This window comes from Cydia pomonella, chromosome 15 (genome assembly GCF_033807575.1).
Source record: "Cydia pomonella isolate Wapato2018A chromosome 15, ilCydPomo1, whole genome shotgun sequence".
Classification (NCBI taxonomy): Eukaryota; Metazoa; Arthropoda; class Insecta; order Lepidoptera; family Tortricidae; genus Cydia; species Cydia pomonella.
The window spans coordinates 11532283-11548737 of NC_084717.1; the positions used below are offsets into that span (position 1 = coordinate 11532283).

Below are 16455 nucleotides of genomic sequence, written 5' to 3' on the forward strand. Positions count from 1 at the left end.
ACTACAATCATTAGTCTTATCAGCGGTGGCATCATGGCTCCATTTTTATCACTTGTCACTATGCCTGTCACTTTCGCGCTTACATACCTATTTGTTAGAACGTGACAGACATGGTGACAAATGATAAAGAGTCGACCATCTTAGCCCTACAGGTCTTATCCATTAAATAAGTGCGAGAAAATTTACTTATCTTAGATGAGTTTTCTGTTTATTTTTTTTCTTTGACGACTCATTCTTTGATAATTTATTTTGACATTTATTAGTGATCTCATGTGTAATATAAGAATTGCTTCATTGTTAATAATAATATAATATGTTATGAGTTATGATTATGAATAATAAGATATTATATGCTGTGCCCTTGCAGGGTCCATGTGAGACATTGTATATCATGTATAACATCTATACTGTACCATGGTTGCAATAAAGAATGATTATGATTATGATTTAGTACATTGTGTAGTCCATACTAATATTTACTGTTGAAAACAACACATTTGTTATTATTTATGATTGGATTTTATATTATTTATTTACTGGGTTAGATGTGTTTGACTGCTTTTTATCTGAACCAAAAACCCAATAATTGGTATAAAATAATAGTTTGTTATGTTTATTTAAGCAAGGCCTGTACTTTCAAGGTAGTAAATAAAAAATTAAAAAAGAAATATTTTTTATTTCTATACTTCATAAATAATGCTCCTTTTGTGACCGATCAGAAAGACACTTTACCCCCAATTTTAAATTCTACATTGTAGTGCAGAGATTGTTAGCAGAAGTTGCTAACTTGCTACCTAGGTTTATGGTTGAAACATTCAAAATATTTTAGAGGATAGTGGACGACCACTTCCCCCATTTTCCTCCCTCAATATTGACATTATGAATAATATTTTTAAACAATTTCATGTATATTAACCATAGCTATGCCCCTTTGTTTTCCTCTTTTCGATTTATTATTATTAGGTATAAGATAGGAGCAAAATGAGAAGGTACTTAGCATCGCACGTTTACCCAGTATCACAGCAGTCTTGAAACAGAGACGCTTACGGTGGTTGGGGCACGTGCACAGGATGGAGCCCTCTCGTTTGCCACGTAAGGGCTCCTCTACACGATGGCCCAGCGTAGGCCAGTCCAAGGGACGCAGCTATGCGGTGAAATGAGATAGCAATATCACTTGCTCCCTCTATATAAATGCGTCCCTAGGACTGGCCTACGCTGGGCCATCATGTAGAGGAGCCATAAGACTATCCTAAGCGAAGTAGCGCACGCGAAACGACCGGTTGGGCGACCAATGCTTCGTTTAAAGGATAGCGCAAAGCGAGATATGTTGTCCTTCCGGATCGATCCCACCAACTGGGAAAGGGAGGCTGAAGACCGCGAGCACTGGAGGAAGACCCTGGGAGATGGAGTAGTTGCACACGATGAAGCATGGCTTAAACTCCTTCACACTAGGCGAGAACTGAGACACCAGCGCGCTGTTTTCCCACCTTCGTCACCGGGCATGACATTCTCCTGCCCGCCATGCGGTCGCGGCTGCCGCTCTCGAATTGGACTTACTAGTCATTTACGTAAGTGCCTTAATGTTATGGGCGCTGTTCAAACCATCATTTAATTGATGTTAAAGGCCAAATGATGAGGAACAAAATACAAATTCCATACAATTATCAAAAACACTTATAATATTTGAAAAATCTTAAAAAATCAAACAAAGGGGCATACGTATTATTTATATACATAAAAGGGTGTAGCAGGATAGCCTAGGAAAAATTGCCCCCAGCGATTTTGGGCCGAAACTGTAATCAAACGATGCCTTTTGGGGAGGTTATACTCTGCACAAAGTTTCATCCCTCTGTTACCCCCTGGGGGTGAAAAACACCCGATTAACCCCAAAACTGTTTTAATTATTTTTTCCTAAACTATGATAGTGACGAATTTCAAATTTCGTACAAATATTAATAAGACTAAAAGCTATGTGCTAAAAAAATATTAACCCCCTAACCATTTAAATTCTTGTAAAAAAAACAAAAATGAAAAAAGAATCATCCTGTATCTCAAGTTTGGCTCACGGTACACACACCATTTTTTTTTTTTAAATGTACCAATTTATATTCTATATTATATAAAAGTTTCATGGACCTACTCCAGAAGGAACATTGCGAAATTAAAATAAACGTACTATTTCGTAGCTACTAATCATTATACTCGTATCATGCTTAATACGCAACGTCTCGGACCCGAAACCAAGATAATTTAAAAAAACCGGCCAAGAGCATGTCGGGCCACGCTCAGTGTAGGGTTCCGTAGTTACTCTTCCGTCACAATAAGCTAAACTGGAGCTTTAAGTATAGTAAATTGTTAACCAAGGGATGAAACGGTACCTTTCACGCGAGTTAAACAAATAGGCAAATTTGCATAATCAGTACCTAATTAAAGTATGTCTTTTTACTATGAAGGGGAAACTTTTTGCGATAACTCAAAAACAGCTAAACTGATCATGTCCGCTATAGTTTTCATTTAATGTCTTTCTTAAGCTCTACTTCCACGATTTTTTTCATTTTTTTTGGACCTATGGTTCAAAAGTTAGAGGGGGGGGGGGGACACATTTTTTTTTCTTTCGGAGCGATTATCTCCGAATATATTCACTTTATCAAAAAATGTTTGTTGAAGACCCCTATTAGTTTTGAAATACCTTTCCAACGATACTCCACACTGTAGGATTGAAGCAAAAAACAAAAATTCACCCCCACTTTACGTGAAGGGGAGGTACCCTCAAAAAAAAAAATTAGATTTTATTGTACGACTTTGTCGGCTTTATTGATTTACATATCCATGCCAAATTTCAGCTTTCTAGCACTAACGACCACGGAGCAAAGCCTCGGACAGACAGACAGACAGGCAGACGGACATGGCGAAACTATAAGGGTTCCTAGTTGACTACGGAACCCTAAAAATGTTTTTATAAATACAAATGAGTTTGATTCATACTTCTTTATCCCCACCTTTTTCAAATCGGGCACGAGCAGCGCCAGCGGTCCGATCGCAAGCCATTGTTTATTAATAATGCAAGGCTCTTAGTGGGAGTTCAATGAATAGTACGCACCAAAGAGCCAATACATATTAATTTCGCAATGTTCCTTCTGGAGTAGGTCCATGAAACTTTTGTATCATGTAGAATATAAACTGGTTCATTTTTGAAAAAAAAAATGGTGTGGTACAGTCAGCGTCAAATACTTTGTAGCAGTCAAAGTGGCCAAATAGTTAACGGTACACCATACTAAATATATGGTGTACCGAACTATTTGGCTACTTTGACTGCTACGAAGTATTTGACGCTGACTGTACCATGAGCCAAACTTGATATACAGGTTGATTCTTTTTTTATTTTTGTTTTTTTTACAAGAGTTTAAATGGTTAGGGGGTTAATATTTTTTTAGCACATAGATCAATCATAGATCTTATTAATATTTGTACAAAATTTGAAATTCGTCACTTTCGTAGTTTAGGAAAAAATAATTAAAACAGTTTTGGGGTTAGTCGGGTGTTTTTCACCCCCAGGGGGTAACAGAGGGATGAAACTTTGTGCAGAGTATAACCTCCCCAAAAGGAATCGTTTGATTACAGTTTCGGCCCAAAATCGCTGGGGCAATTTTTCCTAGGCTATCCTGCTACAATTGGAAAATCAATATATTTAAATTTTTCATTGCAATAATTTTCATATAATGTCAATTGTGCTGCGTCACGCTCTCCCCAAATAATCTTATTACATAAGTACTATATTACTTGTAATATTATTATTTCTAATTAAATTATAAATCTATTTATTGACAATAACAATATACATAATGGATATATACAGATGAATACTATAACTAGCTTATATCTAAAAGAGGCCCTTGAGGCATTGTACCAAGGATGCTGGCGGCATTTCCTCGTTGTATCGCAATACTGATACGTTGTGCGAGGAAGCCGCCAGCTCTTCGGTCACCAGTTACGTCAACCAGACGTTTCGCGATTTCTCCAAAAAACTTGTGCGCGCTGGGACCCCATGGACCTAGAGTTTCAACGCCAAAAGGTACAAAATGGTACTCTCTACCGAGGCTCTTATATTTATTACGTTTCAAAATTTCGGCGCTTTCCGCCGCTGCGCCCGCTTTTACATTAGTCCGTTGGAGGTGGGACGGTGCCAGTGTGTCTACGCAGGTAGCATCCCACACTAACATCCGTCCCAAGCTCCAAGGAACCAAGGACACCCCATCAGGCCTCTTGCCATCATCCCTGATAATGCCAGTTGGCTCAAGAAGAGCAGGCACATTGATGGTGGCAAGAGATCGACGGATTATGTCATTAAGCGACGCATGTCTTGAAAAACGACCTGCACTTTTTTGACAAGATAATCCGTGGTGTCCCAGTCGGTCCACGTCCGTGCCACAAGAGCATATATGTGGCGTACATACCGAAACCCCGAGTCGCAAACCAGTCGCCAGTCTTAGGGAGGTCGGATCCAAGAAAGTACCAGTACACGTCATAATGTATTTTTATACTCCGTATTAGTTTCCGTGCCGCTTCAGATACTACACAGTGATCCAGCCAGCTTTTAGTACCATTAATATCACTAACATAGGTGTATGTATCCGAGGCCACTCCTAGAATGTCTATGTCCGCACATTGCCATCTAACATCCGCACAAAAGTCTAACAACTCCTTACCGAATCGTCTGCTCGGGTGAGCGTTGAAATCCCCTAATATGAAGACGCAGTCTACCTGGCACTCCTCCACTATTGCCGCCATTTCCCCTAGGCATTCCGTAAATTCGGTAAGAGTCTCCGCAGAATCGACGGGCATGTACACAGAGAACACCAAGAGCGAACGATCCGATAACACTATCTTTAGTAAGTAAGTAAGTAAGTAATATTTTATTTGTGAAACACAGGTTATAATACAGATGACAGTGAAATTATATAGTACTCTGTGATCTACCATATAGGTGTACAAATATTTAGTCTTATAGCTAACTTATTATCTAGATAGCTTAGAACCTATTATATATTTACATTATAGCACATTAATTTGAAATTATGTCACATAAAATAAATTAATAGAAGGGATACTTTTGGTCACGGGCAAAGTTTTTGTCAGATAAAAATTCATTGATGGTATAGTATGTTCCTTTGATGAGCTCTGTCTTTAATATGTTTTTAAACTTTTGGATCTCTAATACTTTAAGGCTTTCAGGTAGTGAATTGTATATTTTGGACGCCATGCCTAATATACTTTTCCTTAATAAAGCAGTTTTGCCACCTCTCGTTTGTATTGCATGTCTATATCTGGTATTTCTCACGTTCGGATTCGATCTTAGTGGAAACAGTTCCGGATTAGATTTAACAAAAACTGCCAGTTCGTAAATATATAGGCTTGCAAGTGTCAGTACTTTTAATTCTTTGAAATAAGGTTTGCATGAATCGTCTATTTCTAGGCCACATATGGCGCGAATGCATTTTTTTTGCGCTCTAAATACGAGTAGTTTGTTTGTTGAGTTACCCCAGAATATTAGTGCATATCTTAAAATAGATTCGATGTATCCATGATACGCTAGTAAAACAGTATTGCGGTCTGAAGTTTGCGACATTTTTCTAAGAGCAAATACGAAACTGTTTACACGTTTACATAAAGACTCAGTGTGCGGTTTCCAATCGATATGACAGTCTATTTCCAAACCTAAAAAATTTATGACCTTTACATCTTCAATAGTTTCATTATTATAATTTATATTTATATTCATTGCATTTGAGAGAGGTTGATAAAACTGCATTATTTTAGTTTTTGTAGTATTGATCTTTAATCTATTATCTTCAAGCCACTGCGCGACAGATGATAGTGCACTATTGATCTCAGATTCATATGTATTAGGATTCGTCATCTCAATTAAGACTGTACAGTCATCCGCAAATAGGACTATTGGATGTTCAACATGATGAGGGAGGTCGTTTATATATACTAAAAACAACAACGGCCCTAAGATGCTTCCCTGTGGAACTCCTGACAATATTGGTTTCATCGTGGAGTAGTAAGCCAATTCTTGTTTTGTTGTGTTACATATTTTCGTTATCTTTGTGCATTGCATTCTATTTGTCAGATATGATTTAAATAAGCTCAAAGCAACACCTCTAACTCCGTACTGCTCCAGTTTATGCAACAGTATATCATGATTGACGAAGTCAAAGGCCTTCGTCATATCCATATATATCGCACACACTGGGTTTCTTTTATCAATATTAGTAATGATCGTGTTAATTAATTTGTAGATAGCAGAGGAAGTTGATTTATTTTTCCTAAAACCATTTTGTTCGTTAGCTAAAATGCGTTTGCTTTCCAAGTAATTGTACAGTTGTTCGTATATTATTCGTTCTATAATTTTCGAAAATATTGATAACAATGCGATAGGTCTATAGTTTTCTATTTTTTCTTTATCATTTTTTTTAAACAATGGCTTGACTACCGCAATTTTGAGACTGTCCGGGAAGATTCCTGTTTGAAGTATTAGGTTGCAAATGTGAGTAAAAGGTTGCAGTATAATATCAGCGCATTGTTTTACAACATCTGTTGTAATTTCATCATATCCGGTACTGTTTGTATTTTTTAATTGCTTAATTATTTTATATACACCCTGGGACGTCACCGGACCTAGGAACATGGAATGTAATGCATTAAAGGAAAGTTTTACTTTATTATTATTGTTGGATTTTACTTGTGTCGTTGGTTGTTCAATGAAGAAATCATTAAAACTGTCAGCTATATCTACAGGATTTGTTAACAAAGAGTTATTATCTTTGACAATTTTCGTAATGGTTTGCTTGGGACAGTTTTCATTGTGGTTTTTTATGATATTCCACGCAGCTCGACATTTATTATCCGATTTTTTTATGTAATTGTTGTTTTGTGCTTTTTGTGTGAGCTTTATGATTTTTTTTAGTCTGGTAGTATATGATGTTAGTTCGGCTTTATTCGATTCATTGGGATTTGACCTGTAGCGCCACAATATTTCACGTTTTTTTTTGCAACAAATTTTAATCCCTTTGGTAACCCAACGCGGTTTTATTCTTTGTGATAGTTTTATTAGTTTGAAGGGGAAACATAGTTTGAACAGCAAAATTACGCTGTCAATAAAATTGTTATATGCTTTATTGGGGTCATTGCTCTCATAAACATCGCAAAAACTAAGGCTCGAGAGATTATGTTTGAATTTGTGCATATTTTCTATAGAAAAGTCTCGCTTCTTAATATACCAGTACTTATATTGATAATTGTGCCTGACCGGACATTGTAAGATTATAGAACTATGATCGGATATGCCAAAATCAACTACAACGCTCTTTGAGTCACGAATATTATCAGCGAAATTGTCAATGCAAGCTCCGCTGCATGGTCGGGTTGGATCTTTAATTTTAAGTTTAAGATAGAAGTTTAGTAAAGCATGTTCAAAAGTTGAAGAAAGATAATTGCATTTTAACAAATTGATGTTAAAATCACCGCATAGTATGATTTTTTTATTTTTTTTATTGGTTATAATTTTGAGCATTTGTTGCAGCCGATCCATAAAAATATTAAAATCTGAATTTGGAACCCTATATACACAAATTATAATTATATTTAGAGTTGTTAGCTCTATTGCGCAACACTCAAAGCATGTGTCCATGGACAAGTGGTTAATGTCTGATATTTCTTTGTATATAGTTCCCCGTTTTACATAAATTGCAGTTCCACCCCTTTTGACCCTTCTCGAATAATTGGAGGCCAAATGAATTTTTTTTAGGTAGAAAAGCTTAGTTTCTTCCTTCAGCATGAAATGTTCCGAAAAACAAGCTACATCAATGGTTACATTGCTATCTTCCAATTGTTCCAAGGAGACCGTGAACGTATCAGATTTGTTAATTAAGCCTGCTATATTTAAATGAAGTATATTGACAAAATTATTGTTTTTACAATTATCTAACAAGCGGAAAATATCATTGCTAGCCACGAAAGGTATGATTTTGTGTACTGTCTGTGTTCGAGTTTTCCGAGTAACGTTCGACGATGGCTGGAGTGCATTGCTGAGGGTGTCCATGTCGTCCAGGCTGCGGAGGTTGACCAGGTTGCGCAGGCAGAGCAGGCTGCGGAGACTGAGCAATCAGCGAGGATTCACGAAGGGACTGGCTTGAACTTGCATCTTTTTGGTTTATAATCGATATTGACCTAGTGTTTGTTAGTGTTTGTGATTGTGATGCATCCTGTGTGTTTGTTGTTGGGGTGGTAGGGGGTTGCGTCTTGTCCTGTTGGGTCGAAAGATCTATTCTTGTGGAAGATTGTTGTGTGGGTTGTGCTTGTTGTGGCGTATTTAATGGTGGGACGTATTGTTTTCCGTCTATAAAAAGTTTATTGTTTCTTATCGCCGCATGTTTTCCTTCTTGGCGCGCTCTCATTAATGTCTCTCTAAGTAGTTTTCTTTCTTCCAGGGCCTTTCCATCCAGGTAATGTGACACCGCGAGACCTGTGTTTTTGAAACAGTGAGCGTTTTGTAGTATGTACGTTGCCATCCTTTTATTTAGTAGTTCTATACGAAGCGGTCGACGGTATCCTTTACGACCTATTCGTGAAACCCCTTCGATAAATCCGTTAATGCTTATGTTTAAGATGTCGTAGAATATGTTGTCTAATCTTTGACATAGCTCAGGTTCCTTTTCAGGGTGGTATTCATCCAGACCGTATAAAATTATAGTTTTTTGGTAGTATTGGTTATCACTATGGCTACGATAAGGGTTTTCCCGGTTTATGGTTTTAATTTGATTTTTTAGCTCATCTAACTCGATCTGTAATCTTTGGTTTGCTTGTTGTAAATGTCCTATTCTTTTTTTAAAGCTTCCTGTTGTGTTGATATTGTGTTAATGTTCTGCGTAATGTCCTGTCTTAATTCGAACATAATGTTGTGCGTTTCACTATGTACTATATTTTTCATCTCATCTAGTAGGGCTGCGTTATTTCTTTGTAGCTTTGTATCTAGTAGTTGACTAATTTGGTCCAGTGAGAGTGGCTGGTTAATATTTACGAGTTGGGCTGTGGTGCTGTTTGCGGTGTGCGTGGTGATGTTACAATCTGTCGTGTTAGGTGAGTTTTCGTCCAAATTTAATAGCTCGTCTACTGACATAGTTGTGTCGTTTAAATTTGCCGATATGTGGCTGTGTTTCCCCACTGGTGTGTCATCCCTAATTACCCTGCGCGTAATCAATTGGCAGGGTGGACATTTCCAAGAACACATTAATTCTTGTCCATGTTCTCTATACTCCGCTGAGGTAATATTACCGCACGTATAATGGTAAAAACCCTTGCAGGCCGAACATACTATTAATTCCAAACGGGAGTTTATTTGTAGTTTGCAAGCTAAACAAATCATTTTGTGGTATTTTGAGATGTTAATTGCGAAATTAGAGCTTGAATCACTGTATTTATGGTCCAATTTTGTTCACACTCCGTGTTCAGTTACTGTACGAAGTTGTTATCTCCAAGACGCCAGGCCGTGGGGTAAAGGTCGTAAGCGCCGTGCAATTCCTGTCGTTTACGACGTTTGTTTCAAACACTCTGCACTGTATGAAATAACTGTCATTTTTTGTTTGCTATCACTTTAAATTTGTCTTTTGTCATTTATATTTGCACTTTTGCTGTAATCCAAGGGCACTGTTCACTAGTATTTAACTTTCCCGAAGATATTAGCGAGAAAGATTACGTAAAACTTCAACTTGAATACTTGATTTCAATAAATATTTACGGAGCAAAAATTAACGATGTTTACTCGCAGACGGCTACCCTCCTCTTTTTACAGCAGCGAGTCGCGCACTTTTACAATGCACAATCGAAACCGATGTAAATAAACATTTCCGCCACAATAACGCCACACCGTGCACCGCCGTACGGCCTACCGCGTAAAATCCCAGCTCCAGTATCGATCGCCGATGCTACACCCTTTCGTAAAAATATTGTCACCGAAATTTAAATGCGACTTTCCTCACTCCAGTGAGTGAGACAAGCTTTCGTCATAATGATGATGCCTTTCATTCATGAATGTAAATAAATGTGGTTAACTTTACTTGATGTTTAATTTTATTAACCTTTAATAATGAACTCACTACTGAGGTGAAAAGTTGCGTGTCACACGAGAGCAGTTATTTTAAATCTCGTGTTTTTAACTCCCTCGCTACGCTCAAGATTCTAACTTAGAATCACTCGCTTCGTGATGCAATTATAGAATCTTTCGCTTACTCAAAATCAACACTCGCAAGAAAAACCAACTTTCCTGTCTTGTTGCACAAATAACTATGTACAGTACATATGGTGCTACTTTACCGCACTAGTGCGAAAATTAGCGTATTACGTTACTGTGTCGAACATTTAAAGGCCCATATGTACTGTAAAACGTTGTACGATACATGTGCAAATAGGTAATTCGCAACTCGTGCCGATTTAAAACACTCCCTTCGGTCGTGTTTTAATTTATCGCCACTCGTTTCGAATTTCCTATTTTCGCACTAGTATCGTAATGTACTATTACAGTACATACGGTGCTACTATAGTGTTACGCACTAGTGTGTAAATTAGCACATTATGTAACTAAGTATGTCGAAAATTTAAAGGGTCATATGTACTGTAAAACGTTGTACGACACATGTGCGAATAGGTAATTCGCAACTCTTGTCGATTTAAAAGACTCCCTTCGGTCGTGTTTCAATTTATCGCCACTAATGTATCGTAAATAACTATTATACAATCGTGATATAATAAATAAATATTATAGGACATTATTACACAAATTGACTAAGTCCCACAGTAAGCTCAATAAGGCTTGTGTTGAGGGTAATTGGTTAGTCTTATTTGCAGGCAATAACGGACCAGCGTTGGACCAAAAATGTTACGTCATGGAAAGGGCCACTAGGGAAACGGGGTATAGGAAAACCTGTTACTAGATGGGAAGACGAAATAAAAAATATAGCTGGTCAAAACTGGATGCGAATAGCTCAAGATAGAGATGAGTGGAAAACTCTGGAGGAGGCCTTCACCTGTGAAGACGGGGTTCTTGCTACATATTAAAATTCATTTTGAAATAGTTTTAGAGCTGCCATTGGGAAGCTATAAGTAATTAAGTTTGCTTATAGTTTTTTGATGTTGGTTCTAAAATTATTTTAACTTAACTCTAAACAACAATGTTAAAATGTTAAAATTTCGCAAGAAATAAAAGGCTATTTTATTTTATTCATTTATTATTTATTTGCAGGTTCATACATTTGCCATTTAATGCAAGTAGCTAATGTATGAACTCGCAATAAACACTAATCAATGTATAAACAGACCCCAATGTCAGCCTCACAGACCTGAATGGGCTGTGTGCCACACTTTCCCATGCTGACCTTACATGAAGTTGAATTGAACATAGGTACAGTCAGCTGCAAAAAGTATGTATCGAAAGAATTGTACTTGGTACTACACTCTTATTACGCAGCGGGCTTAGCATGGTCTTAGTTATCACGCGATATGGTGACAATCTTGTTGTTAAAATGACAGTTTTCTTCGATTTTATCGTTCACACTACGGTTGCAGACGATAATAGGAGTTATCCACATTTGACAGCGATAGATGACAATCGACAATTTGCATAACATGGTCGTCGGATAATTTGACACATTATCCCATTTTGGCAGTTCAATATAGTTAATTTTATCTACGTGCTTCTTAGGTCACGACAAGCGTTGTCGTGGATGCAAAGCTCATGAAAAAACCTATGTTAAGGTATAAATTATCAGTAAGTATCCGTTTTTCTATGATTTTATTGAGTGTTAGTTAGTTAGTTAGTAGTGTAACTCCTCTGGAGTTGCAGGTGTACATAGGCTACGGAGACTGCTTACCATCAGGCGGGCCGTATGCTTGTTTGCCACCGACGTAGCAAAAAAAAAAAAAAAGTTCCGCTGCATATAATATTGTCAATATTTTCTTTGCAGGGATGTCGAGATTTTTTTTTCTTCCAGCTCGCAACTGCTGCAGAGGAAAAAGAAAGAAGAAGGATTCAGCGACGATCTTTGAGGGACGCTGCAAACCCCTTTGATATGCCGGACGAAGAGTTCCGTCATATATACAGAGTACGAAAGGAGTTAGTGTTATATATTTGTGAAGAACTCAACGCCGACCTCCAGCCTCACAAGGGTGATGGATTGCCATCTCACCTTAAGGTAAAGCTATAATATTGCAGTGTTGCTCATATAGTACCAAAAGTTTGTATGTTAAGATACCGCACAATCACACAAAATTAGCTGATACAAATATTTGGGTGAAATTGTTGTTTATAACATAACAGAGGTGTTACATTATACCTTAAAATTTAAATAATTCTTAAGCGAAAAAAATTACTTAAATAATTAAGCTGTGTACAACTACTTAAATAAGATTCTAACAGCATTACATCTGCTGGCTGATGGCAATTATCAACACGGGACTGGTCAGGATCATGGTTTATCTATTGGTCAGACGACTGTAAGCCACAGTATCTCGAACAATTTGTAGATGCTGTGAACAGAAGGTATGTTCATTGGACCACTGAACTACTAGGCATCAAAAACTGTGAGAGTATACTAGGGCTATCTTAGTAGTTTTTACTTTTTTGAATAAGCATCAGTGTTGATGTATTGTGTAATGAGATAGGTATTGTTTGATAGTTATGTTCAGGTAGTTAGTTACATTGGATACATAATCTGGAATTGCAATACTAGCTAGGTTTGACTAAGGTTAAGTTCTAAAACGTGCCATCTAAAATATGCTCCTTTTTACAGACTTAAAGACCAATGGATAATAGTTTTTCCTGGAACTGATCGGTCCCGACGATCAGTTGCCTCAGGATTTGAGGATGCATATGGTCTGCCAAATATCTTGGGTGCAGTAGACTGCACTCAAGTGAAAATATTTCCCACCTGTGCCACACGGAGTGCAATATCTGAATCGGAAAGGCGTTCACGCTCTTAATGTACAGCTAGTAAGTTTCAATTTTAGTTACAAATAATGATTTTTTTATATTAATCATAAAATCCTCATCACTGACCACAATGTATGTATATTATAATTAAATAAAGAAATATAAATACTATGGGACAATCTAACACAAATCGACTAAGATAATGATGTACCTAATCTAGATTGATTATAATAATTCATTAAAATAATAACTTATATGTTACTACTTGGTTGTCACCAATTCTCAAATAAGAATATAAATAACCTTATATCTTCAGATTGCAGATGTCAACTGTAAGATCTTGGCAGTAAACACGAGGTTTCCTGGCCGTGTGCACGACTCTTTCATATTTAACAATTCGTCCATTTAGGATGAATTAAGAAGATTGTACAATGGCCACATTGGGGAGTATTTCCTTCTGGGTAAGCAGAAAATTGTGTATCTGTACCTAGTGTAAATTTATTCGATGGGGAGACGTGACGTACGCGTTTGCGTTAACTGTCATTTTGTATGGAATTTTGAGTTTCCAAAACATCCCGCTTGGCGCGCTGTTTCTAAATCCCTTAGCACCACTTGCACCATTTCACTAACTCGGGGTTAACTGGTTAACCCTGGAGTTACCATGTTACCAGTACAATTTCACATTGGGTTAACGGTTTAACCGGTTAACCCCGGGTTATTGGAATGGGGCAAGTGCATGTTAGTAAATGTACTAAGATCACGACCACAGAATAAATAGTTCATGACTAAGTTAATATCCCAAGAAGCAAAAAAGTCTCAGATTGCGCACTTTATAAGAGTGGTGAGCTTATAGCGCTCTTATTATTGTTTTGGAATAACAATCGCTCTTATATGAGTCTTAGACAAGCTAGAACAGACTTTAGTAAGGTCAGTCTTATTACCTTCGTCTTATATATGTTTATAAGAGCATTTCATAATACTATTATAAGCCTCTTACTCCTATAACAACATTTACAAAGTCTCATTGATCTTGAGAGTACCTGGTCTTATATCCCCTTTCTCTAAGTACATTTGATTTTATATTAGACTTTCTAAATGCCATTGTAAGAATGCAAGACTAATATCAGCATAGCATAATACTATTATAAGCCTCTTGCTCCTACAATAACATTTACGAAGTCTCATTGATCTTGAGAGTACCTGGTCTTATATCCCCATTCTCTAAGTTCATTTGATTTTATATTAGACTTTCTAAATGCTATTGTAAGAATGTAAGGCTAATATCAGCATAGCATAAGGACACTGTAAGTACGTACTTTTTTGATCTTATTTAAAGCTATAATAAGATCAACAGCGGTTTAGTAAGATATTGGAGTGATATAGGATCAGGATACTAAATCACACAAGACAAGTTCAATATAAGATGATTTGATCTTAAATCGATTTTGGGAATCCATAAATTTAACCATTTCGCATCACCAATCTTGTCACTTAAATAAAAAGACATTTAGTTTATTAGTATGTGTCTAGTAATCAAGTAAGGATAAACAAATATACCTATTAAGGGTTTTACTAAGTAAAGCAAGAAACCCTAATTAATTCAACATGGCCATATCATTTGTATTCAGAATGCCAAAGTTAGTGTAAATAATCTTAAAATACTCTAATAGTGCGCTTGAAAAATACACCTACAGCAATGGCTCCCTATCAATACAAATAAATAAATAAAATAATTATAAGAGGATACAAATACCCATATTTGATCAGGCGCATGAAGTTTGAAGCGTAAAACAGGGTTTACTTTACAGTAAATAATATTTTCCCATGTGAATACTTACCGTAAAACATGAACACACACAATGATAACGAGCACGTTATTATATTTAAACATAATTCATAAACAGTTTGATAAATATTTACACTTTTTTTTTGTCACGCTGCAGTTAATTTTATTCGTACACTTATACTTTATAAATAGAATGTTTCAACTCTGTGTGATCTTCCAAAAAATCAAAATAAGTTTATTTAGGCTTACAAGATACTTATGTAAAAGCGATATTAGCCTGAGGTAGCTTAAATTAGTTTTGGGAAGATTACTGTAAACGCAAACAGCATTAAATTAGACTGATATTAGAACGATATTAAAATAAATACGCTTATAATTTGTGCCCAAATCCGGGCTTATACGATGATATAAAATCAATATAAGAGCGAAAAAATTGTAGTCTTGAGACTGTTGTAAGCGTGTTTTTGCTAGTTGGGATACCTATCATAATGTAAAAAAGGCATAAGCAAGGGGGAAGTTTCGTTAGTTATTCAGATGATTAAGTATTATGTAACCAAAAAATAATAATTTCAGGTGACTCGGGGTATGCTCTTGAGCCATGGCTCATGACGCCAGTGCTGAATCCTGCCCCGGGAAGCCCAGAAGCAAGGTAGGTACACGGTCTGGCACTGTCGCGTGCGCAACACGATCAAGCGTACCAATGGGTACCTCAAAAACGTATTCCGGTGCCTGGGCCACGACCGCGTCTTACACTACAGCCCGACGAAGGCATCGTCAATAATAAATGCATGTTGCGTAGTATACAACATAATGCAACATTATAGGTAAGTGAGCTTAACATTGCAGATTCTCTTCAGTGATAGAGAGGTTAGATAAGTAACGAAATTTTCTTGTTTCGCGGTAGACCCTCAGGGCCTCCGCTAGCTGACGCGGACGCCCGCCGCGTGCGCACGCTCGCGGGTCCCGCTCTCAGGCCAATTCCGTCGCACGCGCCCGCGCCACTTAGCGCTATTCATACAATTTGTTATTAGACGGGGCGTCCGTTCGGATAATCCGCGTCAGCTAGCGGAGGCCCTCAGATTGTGATGGATTGTGGTAGTTGTGACCCCTACGCAGAGTTTCGCGTAATATTCCCTATTAAATGAAGATAAGGGCAAATGGAATAAATTTCATTGTTCAGCGATTGATGAAGAAAGTTTCACATTTTTACTCTTTATAGTGATGATTAGATTTCTTCTTTAAATTCTAATATTCTTACCGATGTTCTCCTTTTTCTTGCAGAAATGTTCCCGAGGAAATCGTAGGAGATATTGATGAAGACGCTCCTCAAGAACTTCCTCAATGTCATGCGCAAAACGGACTACTATTAAGAGTGGCGCAGGAAAAGCGTGCGCGTCTAATAAATACATATTTTGCTTATTACTATGTTTTATTCTGATACAAATACCTACCTAATATACAAAACGTAGAAAAATGCGCAATGCTTTAGATTCCCTTAACTTTGTTATGGCTACAGGAAAAATGGGAAAGAGTTAACCATATTATAAAATGTGTATGAACCAAATCCCTTTTTCCCGCTCTATGTAGTAATATACTAAATAAGTATGTATTTTCTTTCAAGAAATGTAATCAGAACATTATTTTACTAATAAAACACAGTTTTCAAAATCAGTAAACTTTAATT

General features: G+C 37.0%; 1 protein-coding gene and 1 long non-coding RNA gene across 10 annotated transcripts in view; one reads left to right on the forward strand and one right to left on the reverse strand.

The window, feature by feature from the left end:
- The window catches only part of LOC133525828 (uncharacterized protein CG43867), a 515679-nt gene that overhangs the window by 301165 nt on the left and 198059 nt on the right, over window positions 1-16455 (reverse strand). The window lies entirely within an intron of this gene.
- On the forward strand, window positions 14366-16190 carry LOC133525797 (uncharacterized). The gene is made up of 2 exons (XR_009800637.1): window positions 14366-15595; window positions 16053-16190. It is a non-coding gene; the product is annotated as an uncharacterized LOC133525797 (long non-coding RNA).